At 44.5% G+C, this 18165-nt stretch overlaps 1 protein-coding gene and 1 pseudogene across 9 annotated transcripts in view; one reads left to right on the top strand and one right to left on the bottom strand.

Moving 5' to 3' along the window:
* ZNF536 (zinc finger protein 536) overlaps window positions 1-18165 on the bottom strand; it is a 424829-nt gene that overhangs the window by 246950 nt on the left and 159714 nt on the right. The window lies entirely within an intron of this gene.
* Window positions 18013-18144, top strand: LOC131819044 (U4 spliceosomal RNA; annotated as a pseudogene).

Raw genomic sequence — 18165 nt, 5'->3', positions numbered from 1 at the left:
GGCATTCTTAGTGTGGGGGTAGGAGCTCCATGAGCAGCAAATGGCATCTAGAAGGGACACTGGTCCACAGCGGGGGTGGCTAGTGTTACTCTTTGGGGTCCCCCCAGGGGCCTCTTTTCTGGGATGCCATGTGACAAATGAAAAATGGTGGCTGCCACCAGAGGTGAACTGTGTCTTAACCCAATGAACAGGAAGCCCAGAAGCTGCAGGGTGGTATTTCCTCATTGATGGGTCTGGGATGGAGAGCAATAGTGAGGTCCTTTGGGCCAGGGGCCTGCAGCTGCACCCAGCACAGAGCAAGCCCTCCGTAGAGGTTCCTGCACTGTCCCCTCTTCTGTGACCACAGTGACTTTGTGGTCACCATGCACTGTTGGGCCGTCTGCACACCTGCCTCGCCTGGTCCTGGTCAGTCCCACTGCAAGGCCCCCTGGAAGCCAAACACTCCCAGGGCCTGTGTGGTTGCCAAGGGGTTAATAACCTCACCTTTCTTATTTTTACAAGCGTCTGCAGCTCAGGAGGAAACGGCAAACACCCCCCACTTGAAATCTGGACAAAAGGCCTGCGAAGGCAGTTCATGGAAGAAATGGAATTGGCTGATGACCACAGAAATGTCACTCCTCATGGGACAGCAAGAAGACTCCAGACAATAGCAAGGTCCCATTTGAAAATAATTCTATTACAGATGATATCCAGACCTTGTGAGAACCCTAAATTTCCTCCACAGAATCATGGCACCCCTGCAAAGTGGGGCATGGGAGAAGGGAACATGTCCTTGTTCCGAGCACAGCTCCCCTGCCGAAGTCGGACGCCCAGAGCTACCATGCAGGGCTCTCAAAAGAAGTCAAGCCAGGAAAGGGAGCATTCTAGACAGCGCTCTCACACCTGTGCTGGGAACTAAAGGAAGAGAAAAAGGCCCTGGTGTTAAAAGAGGTAGCCTGTGATTTCTGCTTTACCCAGAGAACCCTCTTAGAAAACCTCCAACAGTCCTGCCAAGGAAGCGAGCCTCCCTGGGCAGCAGGTTGTGCACAGAACAAACATCACGGTCTCACCGCAGCACAGCTAACCAGAGCTCCTGCCAGAGACTTCCACAAACGGCCATCCCCATCCCCCATCCAGTCTCCCTCACCACCACTCTCCTCCACATTCTCCTGGACTGCTTGGGAAGCACTTCTCCACCCCATGAGGGAGATCTGTGCACAACTTCTCTCTTTGCCCAGGGATGCTACTCGAGGGCAAGGAGGCACAGAGGATGGTAGAGTGGTGCAAAGCCGGAGAAGTCTGATGTGCCCATTTTATTGATAGGTATACGGAGGCCAGGATCTGGGTGATGATCCTTCTAAGATTACAAGGGTTTGTGCCTATATGTGCCTTGGGTACTTCCTAAGCACTCAAAAAAATTGGAGACGCTAAGTTACTGCTCCCCAGCTGGCTGAATGCATGAGCAGGGAGACAGAAGAAAAAGAAATGCACAAATACAAAGATGGACCGTCCAACCAATTCTGGAATGTGCTTGCCTCTACTTACTTGGCAGCCAAATGGAGAACAGCCATTACAAAAAGGCTTCAATAATCTATCTTCCCTGCTAGACCCCAGTCTCACCTCCATAATTCCTTCTTCAATTAGACAACATAAAATTAGACTCTTGATGACGTCATATCTTGGGCTTTCTGACCGGCCTCAAAATCAGGTAACCTGCTCACCTGCTACTTCCTCAGCCTTCAGCAGAGCTCCGTACAGGGCGTGATGCCCATGAACTAGTTGTTGAGGTCTAAGCCGCTGCCCTCACCACAGGGACGTGAATCCCTCCCAGGGGGCACCTGTGGGGTAGTCTGAGGCTGTGGCAAGGGCTTTCAGGACTCAAGACATTGAAGATAAAGATTCTCCCAAGTCTTCCCTAAGAAAGCAGGCAGAAGAGCAGAATTGGGGTCGAGGCCAAAGATGCCCCCCATTTGGAAACACACTTCAGGAGGCAGGATAGAATGTTTCCATTCCCTCACTCATGTGTTTGATTTGCATCAAATTACATCAGGTTGATGTGATGTAACATGACATCCCCCCCATGAAATGCATAAATCAAGACACCCCATAAATTTAAAGGAATAGAGCTCTTTTCCAGAAGTGGCTAATTACTCATAAACAGCAGATATTTTATTGCCGTTGGTCAGTAGCAGGTTTTTAATAGCCAAAGCGTTTTGTGACTCAAGCTTTTCATAACACAGGGCCGAGGAAGCCAAGCATTACCTGTTTGTAGCTCCCTCGAGGGCTGCAAAGATCTTGCGAGTTAGACCACCTCTAGAGAGGCCCCCGCGGCCAGGTCTGGCTGGGGTGTGGTGCCAGCCCCTGCCCCATGCCTGCTCTGCTGGGGAGGGGAAACTGGTGGGTAGCCAGCTGCTGTCTGGGGCAGGTCTCCCTAAAAACTCCACCCCGCAGGAGCTCAAGACTGTTAGTAGGATCGCGGACTTCCTGCATACTCATGGGGATGGTTTCCTGCCCACACCTCTGGGAAGCCAAGTTTACCAGGCCCAGACCCCTCCACCAAAGGCAGAAGTTTGAGCAGACACCCATTTTCCTCCACCCAGGCCCACGACAGGCCCTGCACAGGGGGACCCTCCTCTTCCTACTCAGCCTAGGGGCTTAGGTGGGCCTAAAGGACTGCCCCCCCCAGACCCTGACTGTGCAGTTCATTTGAGCCAATCAGCATATCCCATTCCCTGGCGTTGGTGCTAAGTTCAAGGCTCAGCACACGACTTAATTCAAGCCATGAGAGTGACGGCCGGGGCTTGCCCGTGAGCTACAGATGTTTCAGACTCTCTCCTGTGAGGTCTGGAGCTTTGGCAGCTATTTTGCCACCAAGATTTGGAAGCTGCTAGGGGCGGGGCTGTCGCAGGCCGGGATAAAGGAGACAGAGGAGAGCCGTCTGCTATTCAGGGACACACACTGAGCTCCTGGATCAAATGGCACCTGAACCTGAACGCTTTAAATACTTTGCAATGACATGAGCCCATACAATCTCCCAGGGCTTTAAGCTGGTTTGGGTTGGATTTCCCGTCGCTTGAAACCAAAGGAGTCTTGGCTCATAAAAGACCACAGCCTCCCTTCCAGACACTCCCTGCGCCTTTCTGCTTCTACTCTGCTCAGCCAGCCTCCTGCCTGCTTGACGGTCAGGCCAACTCCTTCCCATCTTTGTTCTCTTCCACTGATCTCACTGGAATCCAGGCCAGGCACACCATGCACGCCCTAGGGTGCCGAGCCCCACTCTGGCTTGGCTCTTCTGGAAGTGTCTGGTGTGAAGTGGAGAAGGCAGGCCCTGGACACAGAAGAAGCACTCTGCAGTGGGCACCAAGAACGCATCTCTCCCCGCGCCCAGCTGTCCGACTGCCATTTGCCAAGGGATCTGGAATTTCACCATTGGCTCTTTCCCATAAGGCTTTTCTTGTTTGCTTCAAGGAAAAGGGGATTGTACCCGAGTGTAGTCATGATAGTCCGGAAGTCTTCAGCGGGTTTGTGTGGATTTAGAGAAGCTTGCCAATCCTTCTGTACCGACCCCCCCCCCCTCCGACCCCTCCTTGGGTGCCTTCTCCTTCAGATCTAGAGCCAAATGTCACTTTCCCTATTACCTGCACTCAAGCCCCAGCGTCCAGCCAACTATTAGCTGAACTCAGTACAGACATCTGATGGCTGATGAAGGAAGGTGAGGCCCGGGAGCCCTCACTGTTGCACAGGCTTCATGCTACAGCAAAGGCATGCACATGCTACATGCTACAGAGCTAACCTTCACCCACCATTCCCTCTGCTCTCTCTGCACGCCCCCCACCCCCCACTGCAAGGACTCCTGGCCTCCTTTTCATTCCTTTTTTTCCTTTTTTTCAAGATTTTATTTATTTATTTGAGAAAGAGAGCATGGGCCGGGAGGAGAGAGAGAAGCAATCTTCCCGCTGAGCCGGGAGCCTGACGCAGGGCTTGATCCCAGGACCCCCGGGATCATGACCTAAGCCGAAGGCAGACACTTAACACCTAAGCCACCCAGTCTCCTCGGGCCTCGTGTTCAGTGTATAGAGTGCCGCTGGAGTGTCTGAGCTCCAGCCCAGGGCTCCCACCTGAGTGCGGGCCCCTCCACAGCCAGCCAGGGAGTGTGAGGGCATCCGGACACGTGGGGCTGCAAACGGGGTACTCAGCAGGCGGCTATAAGGGCAGAATGGAACTGAGCTGAGCAGTCACCCCCATGACACCCCAGTGTCCCTGGGCTAGCCTTAGCTCAGCTTTAGAGTGATCCCCGGAGCACACAGTCTCCCCGCTCCGCTGCCGCCACAGTACTCACAGCAAGCAAGCAAACACCCGCCGCCCCCCACGGCACCCCCCAACCCCACCGGCAAAGCACTTGGGACTGGGCAGACAATGTGTCGTCCAGATCCTGGAAAGTCAGCCCTGTGTCTCTTCTTCTTCACGCTCACTCTGGCAGGGAGCCCGAGACCGCCTGCGCCTGGCCTCCCCAGGATCCCGGTCATGTTACTGCTTGTCACCCATCCAGCGGTCCCCACCTCCCTGCGCCCTTTGCTACGACCACCCCCCCTGCCCCCTGCCCTGCCACAGCTGCCGGGTCTGCCGGCCTTGCTCCTGCGGGAGCCCCCGGGAGGGAGCCCTGCCCTTGCGTGCCCTTCGCACAGGCTGGGCAGGCCCTCAGTGGCAGGGGACAGACTGAGCAGGCTCTGCAACGCCTGTCATCTCACTCCAGAAACCCAGCTGGCCAGGCACAGGCACGCGCAACCTCTGATCTATGAAACTGCTCGTCACCCCCGCAGCATCCTCCAGACACCACGGGCCCCAACACCCAGCAGTGATGGAGAGCAGCAGTGCACAGATCCACTCACTCCTCCATTTAACCCACTGTGAAAGAGCCCGTGGTCCAATTTCTGCCTCCCTTTTAGCCATAAACTCACAGTGAGAGCCTCCCCATGACACAGTTACACCCCTGAAGCCCACCCCGAGGGCTGGGTTGCCCAGGAGATTTTGTTTTTCTTTAACTTTCTTATTATGAAATATACAGAATAGTCCTGGGCAACCGGGTGGCTCAGTCCTTAAGTGTCTGCCTTCGGCTCAGGTTGTGGTCCCAGGGTCCTAGGATCGAGCCCCGCAACAGGCTCCCTGCTCGGTGGGAAGCCTGCTTCTTCTCTCCCACTCCCTCTGCTTGTGTTCCCCCCCCCCAAATAAATAAGTAAAATCTTTAAAAAAAATAAAAAAGTATACAGAATAGTTCTCATAAATAGTAAGCAGTTGGGATGCAGAGATAAATGAAGGTGTGGACAGAATGAGGGGTGGATAGATGTTGCGGTGGACAGATGTGTGTTGGGACATATGGACAGACGGAGAGTCAGATGGATGTGTGGGCGGATGCACCAATGATGTGTGGAGGAGTGGACGGAGGGATGGACAGATGTGTATGTGGATGAGTGTGTGAGTGTCCCCTCCGTGTTAGCTACTATGAGGACGGTGGAGATGAGCCTGCACCGGTCTCTTCTAGAAGGGAACACGCCTTGGCCTGATTCCAAAAATGAGAGCAGAGAGTGCAGTAAGGGTTCCTCAAAGAATACAGTCTTGCAAGAAGGTCTCTGAATTGAGAGAAGGGAGAGGAAAAAAAAAAATTAGGGTCCATCATAACATTGGGTAGTCCTGGTAAACTTTCACTCGGATAGTGGGGCCTTTAGGTTTGTCAGATATCCTTAGTCCTTTCTAAAGAAAATAACAGGGGCGCCTGGGTGGCTCAGTTGTTGGGCATCTGCCATCGGCTCAGGTCATGATCCCAGGGTCCTGGAATGGAGCCCTGCATCGGGCTCCCTGCTCAGCAGGACACCTGCCTCTCCCTCTCCTACTCCCCCTGCTTGTGTTCCGTCTCTCACTATGTCTCTCTCTGTTAAATAAATAAAAATCTTAAAAAAAAAAAAAAAAAAACTAAAAAACTAACAGTCCTAATGAGGAGAAAGGTGACCCTATCTGGGGATCTTTCTGAACTTTCCTGAGATTTGAATCAATTTTAAACCTCCAGAATCAATGTACCCCGTCTTCTGGGGGTTTCCTGCAGAGCCCCCTGCATCCCCCAAATCCTAAACTTTCCAGGAGCGTCTCAGGAAAGAAGTAAAATAAAAGTCGCTTAAGAGGGCCTTCCAGACCTTCGTCCTAGGCGTAGGCGTCCCCGGATCGCCTGCCTGACTCTCGTTGCCAGGGAGCTTTCTGTCATAAACCACCTTCAGGTTTTTGCCATGTTTTCGTACCCCTGCTAATATTTTTTTAATTAATTCACTATTTTTTACTTTAATGCATTTAAAGGGAAACTATATCATTACCCTAAATGGAAATTTGTATCACTTGCTCTAAATTAAAGGTAATTATAAAAATAAATAAAATGAGAACAATGTTATTAAATTCTGGCTGATCCTGCTGCCTGCCGCAGGCGCTGGCCTAAGGCCTGCTCTCTCTTACAGAGGAAGGCTGACTAAGGCACAGGGCACTACACACACACACACACACACACACACACACCAACGGGGCTTCTTCCTGGAGAGCTGAGGCACACCACATGGTTGTCTCCACTCTGTGACCCAGGTAATTTTTACATGGGGGTCCTCACACCACCCATAGGAGCCGGCTTCTTCCAGGTCAGAACAGCCCCTCCTTTAACGGCAAGGACCTTCAGATCACAGTGGGTAAGGATCTCCTTAACAAGTTCTGAACAAATAGGAATTAATGGACCTTTTCATCCCATTAAAGGAAAGCCTTGATTTGAAAATAGACCTACTCCTCCCTTCTCTGCCTCTTGGGTCCTCCGCCTACCTGTCTCTGACCTTTATCCCCATCCAAAGCCCGTAAGATGCTGTTTGGGTCAGAAGCTTGCTTCGTTTTTCAGGGAGGACCAGGTACCCTCGCCCCTCCTAGCCCTTGAGGCCGGGCGGGTGGCTGCCCTTCCCCGAGGACCTCAGTATCTGAGGAGCCAATGATGAGAGGCCTCTGCTCGCCTTGATGTTCATAGGAGAGAAGACTCCCATCTGGGGCAAAACACTGATTCAGGTTGCAAGTGAAGGAAAAACAGTGAAATCCACCAAAAACCAAACACGTATAACCGGCACATTTGCATTAAGCACGGTCAAGTTCTCCCTACATCCAGAGCCTGTCCCCAACAGGTCAGCCATAGAGTTCTCTCCGAAACATAAAGCCTCAGAAAACAGCACAGTCGTCTGAGCCTGGGTCCTGAAAATCCACCTTGTTTTTCTTTTTCAAGAGAGGAACCTTTCCAATATTGGTGAAATCTGTGTAAGAACAACTAAATAGACGGGATTTAGCTTCACAACGAACTGTACCTTCTCCTCAAAGGGTGCAAATGAGAATTTAGGATGTTTTTAAGGAAGATTTTGTTTTTCCTGCTATTGCCTGAGCTGGTGCTTCTGACGCCGGAGATTATCAGTGCAGCAGCCAGGCTTGTTGTAATTAACACACAAGTAGCAGCTCTACTTTCTGGTAATATATTTTCCTAAGACTTTGATGATGCTCAGAGATTTTGAATCCCACGCTGCAGACTTTGAAGAAACTGCATTGGATAGAGATACCTTAGACAAAATTGGAAATAACTCGAGTCTAATATGCCTCCCCGGGAGCCTCACGGAAGAACGGGTTAAGGATATTGGAGAACACCGTGGATAGGGGTGCAGGAAAGTTGGCCTTGCGGGGCCATGCCAAGGCGCTCGAGCGGCGATTGGACCGTCTTCTTGGGGGTGTTTTGGCCCCTGAGTGTCTTCTTTCGTCTCAAACATAAATGACTTCCTTAAAGGATTTAATTAATTCTTAAATGTGCACAGAACCCATGAGCACAAACATTAACTTGTTAAAAGCATTAAGCCACATTCTGTTCTCAGCCACTCGCAAGCAGTTCCCCGTGACATCCCTGGGAGTGTCATGTGCAGGCCGGGCCCCACAGATGCCCAGCACACTTGGTGCCCAGCTCCTGCAAGCACCAGGCCGTGACTCATCTTGGGGCCAGCATCCCCGGCTGGCCTCTGCTCCACTCCCCAGAAGTGCCTGCTGGAGAACTCTGTCCCCACTCTGCTCCGCTTTCTTTCCTCTTCACTGAGCTCCCCGGGTCGCTGATAGCTTCTCCGTGCCTGGCAAGGACACCGAGGAGCAGGGACACGTCGGGAGTCCTACTTGGATGGGGCGAGCTGCGGTGAGCGGGATCTCACGCGGAAGCCTCCCCAGATGTGAGCACACTAGGGGAGGAAACTCGCTGCCTCTTCTCGGACGCAGGCCAACCCGTGGCTTCTCCACTATGCCCCTGCCTGCCTCCTGCCTGTCCCCACGCTGCTGGATCATTGACATCACCAGCTCCCTTCTTGTTCACCGCCCAAGTGTACTTTATGTACCCTGTCTTGGATGCAATCTGATTTAAAACAGCAGAAATGATGTTTATCGCCTGTAAAGTAGGCACATGCACACATGCGTGTGCTTAAGGACAGTATCCGAGGCCGGAACAGGTAAGGGACATCCTGACACTGGGCATTGGAAGGGCATAAACTGGTACTATTTCCCTGAAATCAGCTTGGCATCGCATATCAAAAGTCTCAAAAATACGTATGACCTATGAGTGGGTTTTCCAGCCCTCTCACAAACCTACAACACTACCAGGATGAAGACAAAACGCTACTTACAGTAACAAAAGTCAGAACCGACCTAAATGTCCGTGCGCGCACAAAGGGACGGGTAAATCAATGCTCTACAGAGGCTCGGTATTCTGACCAGGCTTTTGAAAGATAGTTCAGAAGAGGGAAAGATGTTCATAATACAATTTTAAGTGAAACATAAAACTATAATTACAGTCTAATTCCAATTCTGAAACAAAAAAAAAAAAAAAAAGGAGAGAGAGAGAAAGAGAGAGAGCTAGAGCTAGAGAAGACAATGTGAGAAAATATAACAAAATGTTAATAAACTGTTATCTCTGAGGGAGGGTGGAATGGAACATCTTCTGAACACTATTAGTGTATTTTCCAAATTATTTCACGGGCATGCCTTGTTTCTCTAAGATAAAAAAAAAAAAAAGAAAGAAAGAAAGAAAGAAAAGAAAACTTACCTTTGAAAAGAAAGCTAGAATTAAAGAAAACCCACCTCCACATGGCAGGGATCAATCTTCAACACTTCTTTTTTTTTTTTTTTAAAATTGGGTAACTAGCAGGGCACCCGGGTAGCTCAGTCAGTTGTGTCTAACTCTTGATTTCGACTCAGGTCATGATCTCAGGGTGGTGGGATCAAGCCCTGCCTTGGGCTCCACCTTCTGCATGGAGTCTGCTTCAGATTCTTTCCCTCTGCCCCTCTCCTCCCCAAAGAAGGAAATAATTTTTTTAATTAGGTAACAAAAAAGTTTGGATTGGGATGAAATAAATAAGATTCTAAAATAATGAGCTTGAGAATGATGAAATGTTTTAATGGAGTAATGTTCATTAAAATGTGATTCCCAGCAAGTGGCACTTTAGGGATGACTGAATGAAGGAGTCAGGACCTACCGAGTTGGTCCACTGTCACTGAAAGCCATTCCCATCCGAGCCCGCCTGACAGCTTCAGAGGAGCCACCCATGTCTTGTCTTTGCCAATCTCCTTGGCTCCATGCCTACGCTACAGTAGATGTTCCAAAGTATCATGGACCTGCACAAATCCAGGTGTTTTCTCATGAGGAAATGGACACAAACCCAAGGTAGCTTCTCTCCTGGGATATTTAAATTTTTACAACAAACCCTGTAAGACTAAATAAATAGTTCCCTTAAGTTCAACAATCATTTACTGAGCGCCTACCGTTTAGATTCAATGGAATAAAGGCCATTAAGTTAATTTCTTCTCACCTACACTCTACTCCCAGCTCTGGGAGAATAATGAAGGAGCGTCACCTGGCTAAGGCCGCCGTCTCCAGGGGGAGAGAAGGTGCTACATGGTGAGTAGACTGGGAATGGTGCCCTTGCTACAAGGAATGCTTCATGGATGTGTGAAGGTATGGCAATTAGTCACCCTTAGGCCAGAGAACCAAATCCATGAGATCATTTTGACAGATTGTTTAAAAAAAAACAAAAGTCTTTAACAAAATTGAATGTTCATTTCTGATTTTTTTAAAAAAATACCTAGTGATATAAGAACAAGATCATCAAAATTTCTATTTCAGAACAACCCAGAATGAAAACACAGAGACAAACCAAGAAACAGACACTTAACTATAGAGAGGTCTATAGAGGGGAGAGGGATGGAAGATACAGGAGAAGGGAATTGTCTTGATGAGCTCTGAGTCATGTATAGGGTGGTTGAATCACTACATTGTATACCTAGAACAAATAGGACACTGGATGTTAACTATACTTAAAATAATTTTTATTTTTTGGGGGGCGCCTGGGTGGCTCAGTGGGTTAAGCCTCTGCCTTCGGCTCAGGTCATGATCCCAGGATCCTGGGATCGAGCCCCGCATCAAGCTCTCTGCTCAGCAGAGAGCCTGCTTCCCCCTCTCTCTCTGCCTGTCTCTCTGCCTACTTGTGATCTCTGTCAAATAAATAAATAAGAACTTTAAAAAATAATAATTATTATTTTTATTTCTATTTTTTATTTTAAAATATTTATTTTTTATTAAAATAAAAGGCTTAATTAAAAATGGCTGGTGATAAAATACTAGGGATGTTTTCATCAAAATTAAAAACAAAATAAAGGTGTCAAGATGCTGTCACTACAATTCGAAATATTGGTACAGAAGTTCTAGCCAATGTGATGACCAAAGAAAATCAAATAAGAACCACAAATATGAGAAATAAGAAAATACTATCATTACTTTCTTATGATGTATTTGATCACCTGAATAAATCCCACTGACTCTTAAAACCCGGAGCATCAAAGTTTAAATAAAATCAGCAGTGAATTGGGGGCACCTGGGTCGCTCAGTGGGTTAAGCCTCTGCCTTCAGCTCAGGTCATGATCCCGGGGTCCTGGGATCCAGCCCCGCATCAGGCTCTCTGCTCAGCGGGGAGGCTGCTTCCCTTCCTCTCTCTCTGCCTGCTTGTGATCTCTCTCTGTCAAATAAATAAATAAAAATCTTAAAAAAAAAAAAATCAGCAGTGAATTGATTGTATCCGGGCAGCAAACAAGGCCATGTCTACTCTCCTTCTCTGCCACCCAACACCCGGAAAATGACACAAAAGCTTTTTTTTTTTTTTTTCCCCCATGCAGGATAATTCCCTAATGGCATTAAAAAACAAGAAGGGGGCTACCAGCATGCCAGAAATTTTGAGGTATTTCCAGAAGATGGAAAAATAGACTGGATCAAATAAACAGGAGTAGAGCAAAAACACAGCTTCGAATATACTCCAGAGAAACAACTTGGAAGAAATGAGATGATCCAGAGAAACTCGACTCAGAATAAAAACATGGTGGCAGAAGAGAACCTCATCCCCAAAGCCAGGCCCCAAATACAATCCTGTAAGGGCATGAAACTCCTGACCTGAACAGTGTCCTAGAATGAGAACGGGGGCCTGAAATGAAGCAGAGAAGAGCTGAAAGTACTTTCTGAGAGAGTGGAGAACAAAATAGAAGGGTAGCCTTGGTAAAGAGGCAGGGACTCCAGTCTCCCACTGCCAGTGGGAAGGCCTGCTCTCTTGTTCTCTTGCCCTTGTGGTGGAGATGGGCGGGGGGGGGGGGGGCAGGTGAGTCCAGCCTGCCTACCCTCCTGCCTGCCTCACCCATCACGCACATTGAAAATTGGAGTCTGACTGTCCTAGAGCGCCACTCAGTGAGGAGTCACAAACATGGCGGAAGCCCATGGCCTAACACAACTACAGAGGCAAGCAGGAAGACCAGTCAGCTGCCCTCACTCATGACCGAAAACCCTCATTAGAAACGTGAGGGAAGTTAATAACACACATAAAAAAGAAGAACCAAGATGAAACCAAAAGAAACAAAAAGTAATTTAGAAATGGACAATTTCATTAAAAATTCTAACTAGTATCGTTAGAAAGAATAAAGAGAATATTGTCCCCCTAAGAGGGAAATGACTACGTGGAGATAGAGCAATCAGAGAAGAAGGAGGAGGAGGAGGAAGGGAAGAAGAAGAAGGGTGTTAAAAAGAAAGAGAAAGAAGAAGGAAACGAAAAGAGAGAAGAAAAAAGAAATAGCTTACCCACAAAGGAGTCAGAATGGATTTGTTGTAGGACTTCTCATCAACATTGGATGTTTCAAAACAATTAAGGAATATATTGTCACAGGGCTGAGAGAAGTTATTTTGAACCTAGACTCCTATACATAGCATCAAGTGCAAGGTTTTATTTATTTATTTATTTATTTATTTATGATTTATTTATTGGAGAGAGTACAAGTGGGAGAGAGTGGGGAAGTGTGGAAGTGGGGGAAGGGCAGAGGGAGAGAATCTCCAGGAGACTCCCTACTGAGCTCAGAGAGCCCCTGTGGGAGCGTTATCTTATGACCCTGAGATCGTGACCTGAGCCAAAATCAAAAGTCAGATGTTTAACCAACTGAGTCACCCAGGCAAAGTGCAAGACTTCTTAAAAACCATGTATTTTCAGACATGAAAGGCGTCAGACTCTCTCCCTGAAAGATTTAATATAAGAGAGGAAACAAGATTTTAAAATAGGGGTGAACAAAACGTCAGTTAAAATTTATATTTAAATCTAAATAATGCATAGTGCATAATGTTAAGAAAAAGTCTGGAATTAAAATCACGGATCATTTTAACATAAAAGGAAGAGGAAAGGAGGTGGACTGGGGTGAGATGACAGATAAGATAAAAAGTGAAACATGTTCAGATTCTTGTTTTGTTGAAGGGAGGAAATGGATTCTGAGTGTCTATGTGCATTCATACACACACACACACACAAGCATGCATATGTGCACACACACAAATTTAAATGTATATGTTAGAAATTAAAGGCTACCACCATATGATTAGATCCCAGGTATATAATTTCTAAATTAAAAAAAAGAGAAAACTTAATTCATACAATAAAAGAGAGAAAAAAAAACGATATAACATGATAATGAGACAACATAAAATAGCAGGAATAAAACCAAACATGTCAGTAAACTTAATAAACATTAATGGCTTAAAATCACATCTAAAAGAGAGAGAATATCAGATGTTTGATTAGGCTAAAGATATGTACACAATCCCCCGGTTTTATACTGTTTTTGTGAGAGTCAGTTTACACATGAAGGCTGAAGATACAGAGATAGAAAAGACAATGTTAGCAAAACAAAAGTAGGTATTACGGTATGAGCATCAGAAAAAATATAATCTAAGGCAAAAATATTAAATAAGTAAGAGGCATTTTTATATCCATAAAAAGGCTGCAATCTACTAAAAAAAACACACACACAAGAAATCAGCATAGTCACGAGTTTCAGTGAATGTCATAACAAAGCTTAAGATATATAATAATGCAAAACCCGGGCACCTGGGTGGCTCAGTGGGTTAAAGCCTCTGCCTTCAGCTCGGGTCATGATCCCAGGGTCCTGGGATCGAGCCCCGCATTGGGCTCCTTGCTCAGTGGGGGGCCTGCTTTCTCTTCTCTCTCCCTGCCTGCCTCTCTGCCTACTTGTGATCTCTATCAAATAAATAAATAAAATCTTTAAAAATAAATAAATAAAATATAAAAAATAATGCAAAACCCAAGATAATGTAAAATGCAAAATTGAAAAATCCATCAGGAAACTATTACATCTTACCTCAAATAATCACAGGAAAAGGAGATTCTGAAAATAAATTTTAGAGTAGGAATACAGTGACAGAACTCCATATTTCACAAAAATTCAAAATCTTCCCACAAACCCATGCAACATTTCAGAAATGTCACCTGTTGTAGGCCACACGTACAAAAATAAATTCCAAAACACAGAAGTCATATTACACACATGTTCAAATTAAAATTAAAGTGATAGAAGACATACTTTCCAGGAAAGGGCCAAAATAGTAATCCAAAGAAACTTTATAACCCAAAATGCAAAGATTAGAAAGTGAATAGACCTGAAAACAAATGAACAAAGCCTCCAATTCAGGAAGCTGGGGAGAGACATAAAAATAAACCTAAAGAAAGGAGAAGGAAGGGATTAATAAAAATAATAGCGGAAGGGCACCTGGGTGGTTCAGTCAGTTAAGTGTCTGACTCTTGATTTCGGGTCAGGTCATGATCTCAGGATCCTAGGATTGAGCTCTTTGTCAGTCTCTGAGCTCAATGTGGAGTCTGCTCAAGATTCTCTGTCTCCCTTTCCCTCTGCCCCTCCCCCTCACTCCTGCTCTCTCTCCCTTTCTAAAATAAATAAAACTAAAGAAATTAAATAATTAACAGCAGAAACTAATTACATAGAACACCCTCCTCCTCTAAACTTCTGAGGGGGAAAAAAAAAAGGACACAGAGAAGCTGGCTCTTTGAAAAGACCAAAAAAGAATAAATAAAGAAATTAGGCAATATGGATAAGAATAGAGAAAATGCAAACAATATTAGGATTGAAGAAGGGGAAACAATTTCAGGTCCAAAGGAGACTTGAAAATCAGAATGGAACATGGAATGACTTCATACTATTAACTTAAAAATCTATATCAAAATGAATAACTATCTAGAAAAAAGGATCAGATATGACTCAATGAAAAGTTAAATAAAATAGTAACTGTAGCAGAAATGTAAAAGATAATAAACAGTTACATTAAAAAAAAAAGTCCCAGTCAGTTTTATGCTCATAGTTTATCAGACCTTCAAAGGAATAGATTATCTCTGTGTTTATAAACGGTCCCAGAGCACAGAAAACCCCTCAGATTCTCTGGGACTGGGATAGTGGTAGTAGGAACAGCACAGTGGAAAACAGAGGGAGAGGAGGAGGAAGAGAAGCAGGAGGAGCAGACCTCCGGCTTACTCGGGCACTCAGTGACATGGAGGAAGGGGGGGTGGTCGGAGATGGGCAAGGAGGGGACGGAAGAAGGAGGGAGAGGAAAAGAAAGAGCAGGAGGAAAAAGAAGAGGAGGGGGGACCTGGGGGAGTTGGGAGGAGCAATAGATATCACTATTACTATTACTACTACTCCTAATAGTAATACTACTACTAGTAATAATTACTACTACTACTACTACTAGAGCTACTACCTACAGAAGCTATAGGACATATTATTTATTAACATCAATGTAAACATCTGAAATAAGCTATTAGTAAAATGACCCTTGCAGTATATTAACCATTCATGAAAGAACAACTAGAGTTTACTCCAATAATTCAAGAATCATTCAACAACAGGAAATCTGAAAATTCACTAGAGTAGTATCTTCCAAGAGAATAACCATATTAAATCAACAGTATCCCAAAAGCACATGACAAAACTCAGCATTTTTTCCCCTAATTTACAAAAATATAAATGGCCTTCATCACACATTACGTTTGATGTCAAAATATCAAAAGCATTTCTGTCAAAGCTAGCAACGAGAACTCTGTCCTGGAAGGTTTAGCCAAAGCAAACAATGTGATTTTTAAAAAAAGAAAAAGAAAACATGAGATATAATTATTGGCAAGGAACAGACAAAACTTCCATGAAGAGCAGCCAGAACTGACTATACATAAAAAATTCCAAGTATAAAACGCAAAACTGTTGGTACTAATAAATGTGCAGTCAGAGATTAAAAATCAATATACTGAAAATGATTTTCTTATACACTAAAAAAAATTATAAATTATCAGAGGAAATTTTAAATACCCAGAAGTAAATATAATAAGAAATGTTATGAATAATGAATATAAATATGAAATAAAAGACAAAAACTTTATAGAAGGGCATAAAATAAAACCTGAAAAAAATGAAGAGGCATACCGTGTTCATAGATGGACAGATGATTCTGTAAATTAATCTATAAATCCAAGTCAACTTGCCAGTGATCTCAAATTTAGCAAGGGAACTCTAAAATTTATCTGAAAAAATGTGATAGTTGTCAAATAAGTTTTGCGAAAGGAGAATAAAAAGATAGCATGCACACTATCAAATCAAAATATAGTCAAATAATAGTACTGAAATAGTGGGCAGTGCACAAAAGTAGACAAATAAGTCAAAGGGCCAGAGAGAACCACCAAAGAGACACATGGTTTCAATAGAGATGATTCAAATACACGGTGAAATAAGAGACGGGCCAGTAAACATATTGGGACAATAGGTCATCATTTAGAAAAATACTTCGCTCAAATTTTTTCACACAAAAATGTTTTAATATTAAAAGGCCATTGCGGGGGTTGCCTGGGTGGCTCAGTGGGTTAAGCCTCTGCCTTCGGCTCAGGTCATGATCTCAGGGTCCTGGGATCAAGCCCCGCATTGGGCTCTCTGCTCAGCGGGGAGCCTGCTTCCCCCTCTCTCTCTGCCTGCCTCTCTGCCTACTTGTGATCTCTTTCTCTCTCTGTGTATGTCAAATAAACAAATAAAATCTAAAAATTAAAAAAAAAAAAAGAGAGACCATTGGGGCACTTACTTGGGTGGCTTAGTCATTTGAGTTCTGACTCTTGGTTTCTGCTCAGGACATGATTTCACAGGTCATAGAATTGAGCTACACTCAGCAGGGAGTCTGTTTGAGATTCTCTCCCTCTGCCTTTCCCCCTGCTCTTTCTCTATTCTCTCTCTCTCTCTCTCCCTTCCTCCCTCTCTCTCTCAAATGAATAAATAAATCTAAACCACCACCACAACAACAAAAAAAAACCACCCTACCAGATTATTGATGAAAAGGTAGGAGATTTTTTTCATAGTCCTTAGAAGATTCCAATACCATTAGCCAAAAGATAGAAAAGTTTTTGAAGTTTTTCTGCCACAAAAAATATGGACATTAATATATAAAGACCTCCTTCACGTCATGGAGGCATGAAACAAATTATAGGGCAAAATGTGCAAAAAATATGAAGAGGACATTTAAGGAGGAAGTCATGTAAGTGAAAAGAATACCTTTGTGAAAATGCTAAGGGAAATGTACATAAAATTAAAATACTTTCAGTGTCTTGGATTGCTAAAAACTATATCTTTACTTCCACACTGCTGGCAAAGGTGTGAGAGAGTGGCCACTCTCACATACTGTCTGTGGATATGTAAACTAGTACCCCGTTTAAAAAAAAAATAAAAACTACAAAACCTCCATCTTCCCTATCTTGGCTATTGTACAAAATACTGCAATAAACATGGAAGTGCATATATCTTTTCAGATTACTGCTTTCTTTTTCTTTGGGTGGTTACAGTTACTGTGGTGAGCCCTGAACAGTGTACAGAATTGTCAAATCACTATGTTTACACCTGAAACTAATCTAACATTGTATGTCAACCGTACTTCAATAATAAAAATTAAAAAAAAATAAATTAATGTTAAAAATCAAATAAACACAATGAGGAGAAAAAACATTTCAGCAATAGCCATGACAATTTCAAACGTGTATACCCTCCAACCTAACAATGCTACTTATAGGTCTCTGTATCCTAGAAATACATAGGTATGTTCCAGAATATTTACCACAACATTTTTCTAACTAGAGGAAGTGTGGGCATGATACAATCATTCATCAGCTGGGAAATACTGAAATAAGTTATGCTATATTCATGTCACAGTATCTTGTTGAGGTGTAAGAGAATTAAATAGTTTTCTATATTCTTAAATGTACAAAGGCTACTAGCAAATCAGCACATACAAGATTTCCCTGCATTTGTGAAAAACAAACCAAAAACAAAAAACAAACCAAAACAAAACCACACACACTCCTATATCCTTATGCATTTACATATATATAGATAGAGATACACCAATGTGCTGAAAATCCTTACCTCTTCGGAAGGCACTAGAATTTGGATGGCGGTGGGAGGATAAATACAACCTTCACTCTTCATTCTCTATTTCTCTGATGTGACTTTCAAAACTTGTTTTATTTATATAAAAAATAGTTCTCCTATGTATTATGTGTATCAGCTGGAAAGTACAACTTTAAAATCTCTTTCACAAGCTTTGCGCAGGGGCAGTGTTGTAGCCAATGAGGTTTATCCGAGGCACGATTATTGCTAATTAAAATCTCTTTCATAATAGCAAATTATGAATATGTATATATGTGTGTAATGTATGTATACAAAAATTTGCCCTGATAATATATATCAAAA

This window comes from Mustela lutreola, chromosome 16, assembly GCF_030435805.1.
Source record: "Mustela lutreola isolate mMusLut2 chromosome 16, mMusLut2.pri, whole genome shotgun sequence".
Lineage (NCBI taxonomy): Eukaryota > Metazoa > Chordata > Mammalia > Carnivora > Mustelidae > Mustela > Mustela lutreola.
Note: the sequence above shows the minus strand (reverse complement) of the source record. Positions and strands in the feature narration are given on the sequence as shown.